The sequence below is a fragment of the Aphelocoma coerulescens genome, unplaced genomic scaffold (assembly GCF_041296385.1).
Source record: "Aphelocoma coerulescens isolate FSJ_1873_10779 unplaced genomic scaffold, UR_Acoe_1.0 HiC_scaffold_114, whole genome shotgun sequence".
NCBI classification, from domain to species: domain Eukaryota; kingdom Metazoa; phylum Chordata; class Aves; order Passeriformes; family Corvidae; genus Aphelocoma; species Aphelocoma coerulescens.
In genome coordinates, this window is record NW_027183473.1 from 826,898 (window position 1) to 836,447 (window position 9,550).

Consider the following 9,550-nt stretch of genomic DNA (forward strand, 5'->3'; position numbering starts at 1 on the left):
GGAGGAATCGTATTCATTTAGCCCAGAGCTGGCCAGTTAACCATGAAAACATGTCCCATCCCCATCCTTTCAACATTTGGACAGGTCCACGAGCTGACGTTATTTCCTTTGTTATTTGTTTGACCACTTTTCCGCTGTCATCTGCTTGCAAACAGCAGCTCGAGTCATTTAATTTCCCACAAACTCCTCCTTCTTCTGCCAACAGATAATCTAATACCATCCAATGTTGAATTACCGCTTTCCTCATTTAAGTGGGTTGCTCAGCAAAAAGGTCAAGCGCTGTGGCTGGCTGGTTGGTAATTATTTCTGAGACAGCTTGTAACCTAATTATCTCCTTCAAATGATAAATGGGTTCCCAGGCATCTGGGATTAATTCCTTAGGTTTCCAAGGGGCTGGTCCATCGTGTTGGGTAACTTGTTCTGTTGGCCGTTCATCATTTCCCCGTTTTGGGGTGCTCCCTCCAGCCAGGGCTGCATCAGCTGACTGCTTTTCTCTAATTAAATCATCACAGATTTTGATTCCTAAGCGATTTCCCAGAACTTGTAGTAGCAAAAAGAACAACAGTCTACTAAATATACCATATCCCTGACCAGTTTGGAGGTAACCTGAGCTAAGCATGTTGGCCACAAATCCAATACTGTCCTTTCAAAGCCCGTGTTCCATTAGCAAAGGAACCTACCCATGGTCATCAATTGGTGGCTCAAAATACAGCAGGATTCCCGGGCCTAACGGTCCTCCAACAAGAGTTGCCCCACCATAAGGGTCCCAGCATTTGCATTTCCAAGCTCCCGCACAGGGTTCCCACCTACATTTACATCTGCAAGCTGCTTGGTTGGATTTGGAGCAGAACTCACTAAAAGGCTTTGAGTTCCAATCCGGTGTGGCCATTCCCACTGATAATCACAAACAACATGTCTTCTACTTGTGGAATTTTTGTGGGGACTGCTCAAAAACAGGTGGTCAAAAAAACCCCTTGTCCCTCCCCATTGCTTTACAGGCTTCCAAATATTTTTGGTAAGTGTGATAAGAACGCCTTACGCAGCTACTGTTAGTGAGCCGAACAGGTATTTGATTGCATTTGCCTTGATATTTGGAACAATTGGAAGGAGGGCAATTGGGGGTCCAAACCCAGTTGTTCAAGCCCAGAGGGAAAGTCAATTGACAATTGCCTTTTCCTACAAAGACACGCCCTATCCTATTTAGGCAATAAGTGCCTGTTGGAGAAGAATGAAGTGGCCATGAACTTCCTTCTTTGGCCCCAAATCCCATCCCACTGTGGCCCTCACATTGACCCACCATTTAGGTTCAGCTGGGCTAGCCAACTATGGCCACTCTTCAGATCCTCCTGGCCTTCCACAGAGCCAGCAATTGCTAAGGTTAAAAACTTTTGCTACTTCTTCTCCTAAGGCTGCAAATTGATTCTCCCACTCCTGGCCTAAACTCAGCTGACCATATCAAAGTAGAATTAGGAAGGAAAATGTTTTAATAGTGTCATCTAATTAGCTAGTCTAATTTTCCCGTTGTCTTCTGCAGCACCTGTGGCAATTGAAGACACAGAAACCACTTAACGTAACAAAATGGCCACAAGTATTAGCCCCCAAGTGAGTGGAGATTCTAGAGGAGGGATGCCTTTACAGTCTATTTCAGCAGACGGTCTGAAGGTAGGACTGCGGGGCTTCTTCCGATGTCGAAGCACTGCCTACTGCTCCGGCCCACTCCTGCAGAGTGTCAGTCACGGCCTCCCGGCCTTCTCCTCCAGCTGAGATGTGCAAATCTCTGAGGCTTCAGAGACCTTGACCCGAGAGTGACGGGTTCACCTGTGTTCAGCTTACTTGACGGCTGTTTCTGTCGTCAGTGACACTTGGAATAGGCCACACCATTTCACCAGCACTGGCGCTTCTTTCTACTCCTTAACTAGGACTCAATCTCCTGGTTGGATGTTAAAAGCAGCAAAGTCCAAAGGCCGGGCTTGCGCCAGCTGAGCTTCCTGTTGAAGGGGTTTCACAAGAAGCAGGATCCTGGCCACAGATGGTTTTAAAAATGCATCACTTGCCTCTACCCCCCCACTAGGTGGAGACTTACCAGGGCAATTGCAAACAACGATTGAAAGGGAGATAACTGAATCTCTCTTCTGGGTTGGGCCCTCATTCTCACCAAAGCCAATGTCCAAAGCCCTACCCATGGCATCTTGGTTTCTATTACCAGCTTCAAAAGGTGTTTATTTCTCTCTTCATTGTTTTCTACCCGAGCCGAGCTCTGGGGGTGCCAGGGCCTATGGAGGTTCCATTGTGTTCCTAAAGAAGCCAAAACCCCTTGAAGGATCTTTCCTGCAAAATGCGTTCCCCTATCTGAATCTATTGCTTCTACAATGCTGTATCTTGGAATGATTTGTTCCAAAAATGCCTTAAGAACTGATCCTGTCATTACTGAAGTAGTTGGAAATACTTCTGGCCACCTTGCTAGCTGACATACGATTACCAGAAGATATTAAGCCTTGCCACTTGGGGCATCTCCGGAAAATCCACCTGGCATCTTTGGAAGGGCCATGCAGCCCAAGGCCTCCCTCCTCTAGCAAGTTACTTTGTAACTTGGCTGTTGGCTTTAGCACAGATCAAGCAACCTTCAACAGCTCCTTTTGCCAGTCTAAAAAGACCCCCAGCAACATACATCATGAGATAGGCTTCTGCCAATCCTCAGGAAGTGCAAGGACTCTCTTAATGGAGTTGCTTTAATATTGGTAGGGCCAAAGGTTCTGGTATCTCTTGTTTGCCATCCCTTGGAAACCAATTCTTGCCTTTTTTCTCTGCCACACGACTTTTAACTGTATGTCAAACTGCTGTGGTAGAAAAGACAGCTTCCTGGGCAGTGATGGAGTCACGGGGAGCAAAGGGGGCATCTTGGAGAGTTCTGGCAGAAGTGTGGCTTTCTGAGTTTCTTCATCCACCAAAAAGGAGACAGAGGAGTCCTGTAACATTCTTCAACTCCAGGGAGAGGCCATGGGGCTTTTGCCATGGAGTCTCTCAAATGATTGCGGGATGCAGCCCCCTTCTGATGCTAAGTTCCTGGCAACAGCACCCTCTGAGGTACTCGGGAATTACAGACTTCCGGAACTGCCTACTCTATGCCCCCCTCTAATATGCACTCCCCTTTTGGAATGGAAAAGGAAGAAAACCAAACTATTCCTAATGCTAGGAAGTCTTTGCTGCCTTGCTCTAGGTTCAGGAATTTAGCAGGGCCTTGGCTGAGCAACAGTCTCTGTTGATTAGTAACAGTTTCTAGAACGAATACTTTCTTCTGTTACTTCCCCCCCTGTAAATTCCTAGCCTTGTCTAAGGAGAGATTCACACGGTCTCTTTGTAAAGACACATCTATCTTACTCCTTTCACTCCCACACCTTCCTTGCGGTGGAACGGCTCTCCCCGGCACAGCACCTGGCACAAAACCCCCGTATACGCACACACACACCTGCACTTACCCTGCACTCCACTGCACACACACACACACACACACCTCCCGCACACTAACACCCCCTCCACATCCCCACCATGCTACTTGCAGTGGCCCCGCCCCTGCCATCCCCACCGGCTGGCAGCACCCACTCCTCGCATGCTTCCCCATGCCTTGCATTTCCTTGCTGCCCCCTCTGTAGCCTTCCCTCAACCTGCCTTTTCTCCCCTGCCTTGCACTGACTTGCTCACCCATCCCCCACCTGACTTCCTTTCACATTCGTCTAGGTCTGGCCTCATCTTTCCTTTTCCTTCTAGGACCCTCATTGCCTTGCCTCGCCTCGCAAAGCCACCACTTGCCTTGCCTTGCCCTTGAACCCCTCCCTTGCCTTGCATGACCTTGCTCACCCCTCCCCCACCTGGAATTCAACACCCCTTTTCAATGACATTTCTGGGCCTTGCCCTGCCCTTTCTGCTCCTCCCAGGAATCTCAAAGCTCTCAAGCATCTCCGGTGTTTCAGGATCCCATGAGAGGAAGACCAGGGGAGGACGCATGTTGCCACACTCATCTCTGTGGGCAGCCTTTGTCTGGGAGCAATCCTTGCATGTCTTGAACCTTGGAGGGGCAATTCACATTTTGCCCTTGAGCTCGGGGACCAGAAAGAGAGTTCTTTTGCATACAAGGGAAAGCAGGTAGCTCAAGTCTTTTAGGTACAGAGGAGAGATGACCCACGCGGGATCAAGGCCACACAGAGCACTTGGTCCTGGCCACTTTTGTGCACCAGCAGTCCTTGAATGTACTTCTCACCTGCCTTGCCTGGCCTTGCCTTGGCAACACAACAGTTGCCTTGCCTTGCCCTGCTAGCCCTCTGGAGCCTTGCATTCCTTTGCACGGCCATGCCCAGCACATGACCTGTCTACTGCTTTCCTCCAGGGCCTTGGCTTGCTGAGCCCTTCCTGTTTCTGCCTGGCCTTCCCATCAGTGGCCCTTCCTTCCTACAGCCAGCCTTGCCTCTAACTTCTGGACCTTCTCTTGTCTACCACTCCATTTGCTTTCCCCTCACTGCTCTGGCCTTGCCTACCTCTCCCTTGACTTGCCCACAATTGCCTGCACTCGGTTTGCAGCGCCTTGCCTGCATGGAAGGCAAGGGAAAGAGTGGTAGGCCGGGCAAAGCAAAGCCAGCAAGTTGTAGGCAGTGCGAGGCAAGGCAGACGCAGGCAAAGGAAGCAGAGCAAGGGTACCTTAAGAAGAACTAGACAAGGCAAAGCCAAGAGACTCGGAGTGCCTTTCCTTGGGAAGGCAAGGACATAGTGCCAGTGTTGCTAGGGCAGATGTTAAGGTACCGTGGGGGGGAATAGTCCAGCAAGACATTTCTCTTCTGGCCCCTGTGCGTGTAGGGGCAATTGTTGGACATATTCAATACTGGAGGTGGATCAGTCGCTGGATGTGTTGTATTTTGGAGGAGGGGATGCCATTTCTTTGGAGATGGGCTTGTAGTTGCTCTCTTTGGCAAGGAAGGCAGGTTTGGATGTGCACATCAGGTACTCCTAGGGATTTTAAAGGCTTTTCCCAACAGGCAGAGCTCTCTCTGGGTTCGAGCTGTTGAGCTGTCAGTGGGAATGCAAAGGCCAAGCTCTTAAGCTATTTGTCCTGGTGCCTTCAGTGTGTGAGCAGTCCCTGGTGCCGTTGCCTTTGGATCCTGATTCTGGGAGAGGGAAGGCTTAGGATGGTACCTAGAGCTGAGAAGGAGAGTGCTGAGAACAGCATGTGTGCTGCTAGTTTGAGGGGTGCAGGTGAAGTTGTAGGCAGCAAGATCTTCCTCAGCTGGCACTGTTTTGAGCCCTGTTTTTGCCAGATGGTTTCAAGTTGGTGGGCGGAATCTGCGAGAGGAAAAAGATTTGTTTGGGCCATTTGTTTGGTCTGGCTCTTGGAGTGTGGTGTAAAGAAGAGTGTGCTCTTGGAAGGGGAAGATGAGGGCAACCTTTTTGTCCTGACACCGTTGATTTGAGTGCAGGGCCGTTTGCAAGTTGCCTCTGTCTGCCCTTGGGGTGGTTTCGAGCTGGGCCAGGTGCTTGGCCTTCTTTTGCAAGTCTGCAGCGCCGTCGTGTGGTTGTTTCCATGAGCGCTGACAGTGCCCGGCAAAAAGCGCTTGGCTGGCGCGGCCCCAGTCGTGTGGAAGCAGTTGGTGGAAGAGCTCCGCTGTGCATCCTGCCTCTTGGAGACATAAAAGGATGTAACCCTGCGCGTAGCGGGGAAGCAAGACGAATCTTTTCATTGTTGGCTGAGCAGTTTCTAAGTCGCAAAAGTAAAGGCAGTTTCAGCACGGCCTCTTTCTTTCAGAACCTTTTCTGTGCCATCATGAACATGCTCAACATGCCACTCGCACCCGCTGAACTGCATCAAAGGCCCTGGAGATAGGCGCTTTCTTCAAGCTCTCTGTAGCATCCTACCCTCCACCTCTGGCGGATCCCAAAGCCCTTCCAAACATCCAGCAGCTGCACGCAGAGAACAAGTGCTAGAACAAGGCGCTGGCCTTCCTAGTCCTTTTAAAGTCTGTGAACTAGGCGAAACATTCCAGTGAGCAGCACTTTCCTTCGCAACTATATCTAGAGCATCATCACATTCTCTCCAAGTGGGTAAGTCCACCCTTGCAGCGCAGCGTTTGCAGCCACAGTTCGGACTGAGAGATAGGCCAGGTGAGAAAGCATTTCTTGACTATCCCTCTTCTCTGGAAGACTTGATACTCGCAGCGCAACCACGTCCACACACCTTCAGTGTGGCCAGGTTCAAGCAGCTAGAGCTCCCAGAGATGGGAGAGTCAGGAGAGAAGACGTTCCAAAAGTACCGTGTACTTACAGCAGCATTAAAACTGTGCACAGCAGTCTGCAGCACTGTAGACTGCGGCTTCTCCGACAGACGAGCCATCCCATTGTTGCCTCTCGCAGCCTGCTTGCTAGCTGCTCTCCTGAAGAAAAGAACTAGAAGAAAAAGCCAATGCTGGGCTGCACCTTCCCCTTGCCTTACGTAAAGCCACCTAAACTCCCCGCTGCACTCTCTACTTCCCCTCTCCTTGGAAGCGACCACTGTGTTTGCTGCATCTCGAAGCCTAAAGTTAAGCGCCAGTGGTTTTGGGGATGGTTGGAAGAGGGATAAGTAGTAGCACAAGGAAGTAGTTGTCGTTGAACTTCCTCCTTCTCAATGCTAACGTGAATTGGGCAGGCAGGCGAGTGCTAGCCACGCTCCTTTCTCAGTTTGTACGCTGCGGACACGAGTCCGGTGCTCTGCGCCTTCGTTCGGCCTCTTTAGTACCCATGTTGCGCTTTCATTCAGCCGGAGTCGAAGGGTCGTCTACTTCTCGCCCAGAGAGCACGGTGCCGGAAGAGAAATGCCCCAGCCGACTGCTTCTGCCAACACACGCCTGGTCTATGCACTTTCCCTCGCAGCGACATACAGCAGCACTTTCGGTCTTTCTTGTCGTCCAAATGTAAAGGGAAAGATTCTCTGCTATGTCCCGCCCAGAGAACAGTTTTAGGTCAACCAGCACGCCCAGAGCTTGCCCTCGACGCGTGGAAACTTGTGTTTGCACCACATTCAAGTGGTAGCCGTCTTTCCTTTACAGGCTGCAGAACGCCGTCAGATCGCGGTGCTCTCTGCACCTGCCTTCTCAGTTCCAATACCGCCGCGCACAATACAGCTTTGCAGGAAGCAAACACGCGGATAGTCATGTCGCTCAGAAGAACGTGCCAGGACGAAAAGATGTTCTTCCTTTCTCCTCGTCGCCCATATTGTGGTGCTGTATTAAAAGCCTTGGCCAGCGAAAGGCTAATCCAGCAAGTGTTTCTCACCTGATGCATTTCGCTGAGGGAGAGCTGAGGAAAATCCTTGCACAGCACACTGCGGATGCGTGCAGTACACATGCTGAAGAGCGGCAAAACTCAAAGCCATCGCTGGGCTTCAGTTCTGTCCAGACGGCAGAAGGCGAAGAACGAAGCAGCTGGGCACCGCGTTAACGTACTCAGTGGACCGAATTTCAAATGTCCAGCCAAGAGCTGCTTCACAAGCAGATTCAGCTGAGAATGCTCTGGCTGGTTCACAAAGTAAGGCGCAGCCGTTGCACTCTATCACACTATCAGGCCAGAAGAAGTTTCTTACACCTTCAATGCTGCAGAGTCCATGCAGCTGGAGCACACGCAGTAGGACGCGTCCAGATAGACGGCGTTCTTCAAGTACCCCCCTCCTCCAAGCAGCCTTGAAACTGAGCACAACACACTGCGGCTCGGGAGCTTCCTTCTCAGATAGACGTGCCGTCACGTTATTCACTCTCGCAGCTCCGTTGCCCACTAGCAGCAGGTGCTACCAAAGCAAAATGCTCCAGAAGTAAAAAGCACTGCTGAGCAAACCTTTTCCTTTGCCTCACGTAAAGCACTGTAAACTGTCCGCTGCACTCTTTATTTCCATTCTCCGCTGCATCTACCACTGTCATCTCTGCATCTCGAAGCATAAAGCTCGGCACAATTCTTCCCAGGGAAAGCTGGAAGAGAAATAGGTAGCAGCACAAGTAGCTGCAAGTGGAACTTTTGTTTTCAACTGCTAACGTGAATCCGCAAAGAAGCGAGCGGCAGCCACGCTTCTTCTTGCAGCCTGTGCGATGCGCACACCAGCTCGGTGCTCTGCGCCCTCATTCGTATGCTCTTCGTACCATGTCGCGCTTTTCATTCTGCCGGAGTCGAAGCGTCGTCTACTTCTCGCCCGGAGAGCACGGTGCCGGAAGAGAAATGCCCCAGCCGACTGCCCTTCCGAAACACACCAGGGCTATGCACTTTTCTCGCAGCGACATACAGCAGCACTTTCGGTCTTTTCTTGTCGTCCAAATGTAAAGGGAAAGATTCTCAGCAATGTCGGGCACAGAGAACAGTTTTAGGTCAGCAAGCACGCCCAGAGCTTGCCCGCGACTCGTGGAAACTTGTGTTTGCACACATTCCAGTGGCAGCCCTCTTTCCTTTACAGCCTGCAGAGCGCCGTCAGATCGCGGTGCTCTCTGCACCTGCCTTCTCCCTTCCAAGTACCACTGCGCACAATACAGCCTTGCAGGAAGCAAAGGCGCGGATAGTCGTCTCGCAGAGAAGAACGTGCAAAGACGAAAAGATGTTCTTCTTTGCTCCTCCTCGTCGCCCAGATTGTGGTGCTGTACTGAAAGCCATGGCCAGCGAAAGGCTAATCCAGCAAGTGTTTCTCACCTGATGCATTTCGCTGAGGGAGAGCTGAGGAAAATCCTTGCACAGCACACTGCGGATGCGTGCAGTACACATGCTGAAGAGAGCCACAGCTAAAAGCAATCGCTGGGCTTCAGTTCTGTCCAGACGGCAGAAGGCGAAGAACGAAGCAGCTGGGCACCGCGTTAACGTACTCAGTGGACCGAATTTCAAATGTCCAGCCAAGAGCTGCTTCACAAGCAGATTCAGCTGAGAATGCTCTGGCTGGTTCACAAAGTAAGGCGCAGCCGTTGCACTCTATCACACTATCAGGCCAGAAGAAGTTTCTTACACCTTCAATGCTGCAGAGTCCATGCAGCTGGAGCACACGCAGTAGGACGCGTCCAGATAGACGGCGTTCTTCAAGTACCCCCCTCCTCCAAGCAGCCTTGAAACTGAGCACAACACACTGCGGCTCGGGAGCTTCCTTCTCAGATAGACGTGCCGTCACGTTATTCACTCTCGCAGCTCCGTTGCCCACTAGCAGCAGGTGCTACCAAAGCAAAATGCTCCAGAAGTAAAAAGCACTGCTGAGCAAACCTTTTCCTTTGCCTCACGTAAAGCACTGTAAACTGTCCGCTGCACTCTTTATTTCCATTCTCCGCTGCATCTACCACTGTCATCTCTGCATCTCGAAGCATAAAGCTCGGCACAATTCTTCCCAGGGAAAGCTGGAAGAGAAATAGGTAGCAGCACAAGTAGCTGCAAGTGGAACTTTTGTTTTCAACTGCTAACGTGAATCCGCAAAGAAGCGAGCGGCAGCCACGCTTCTTCTTGCAGCCTGTGCGATGCGCACACCAGCTCGGTGCTCTGCGCCCTCATTCGTATGCTCTTCGTACCATGTCGCGCT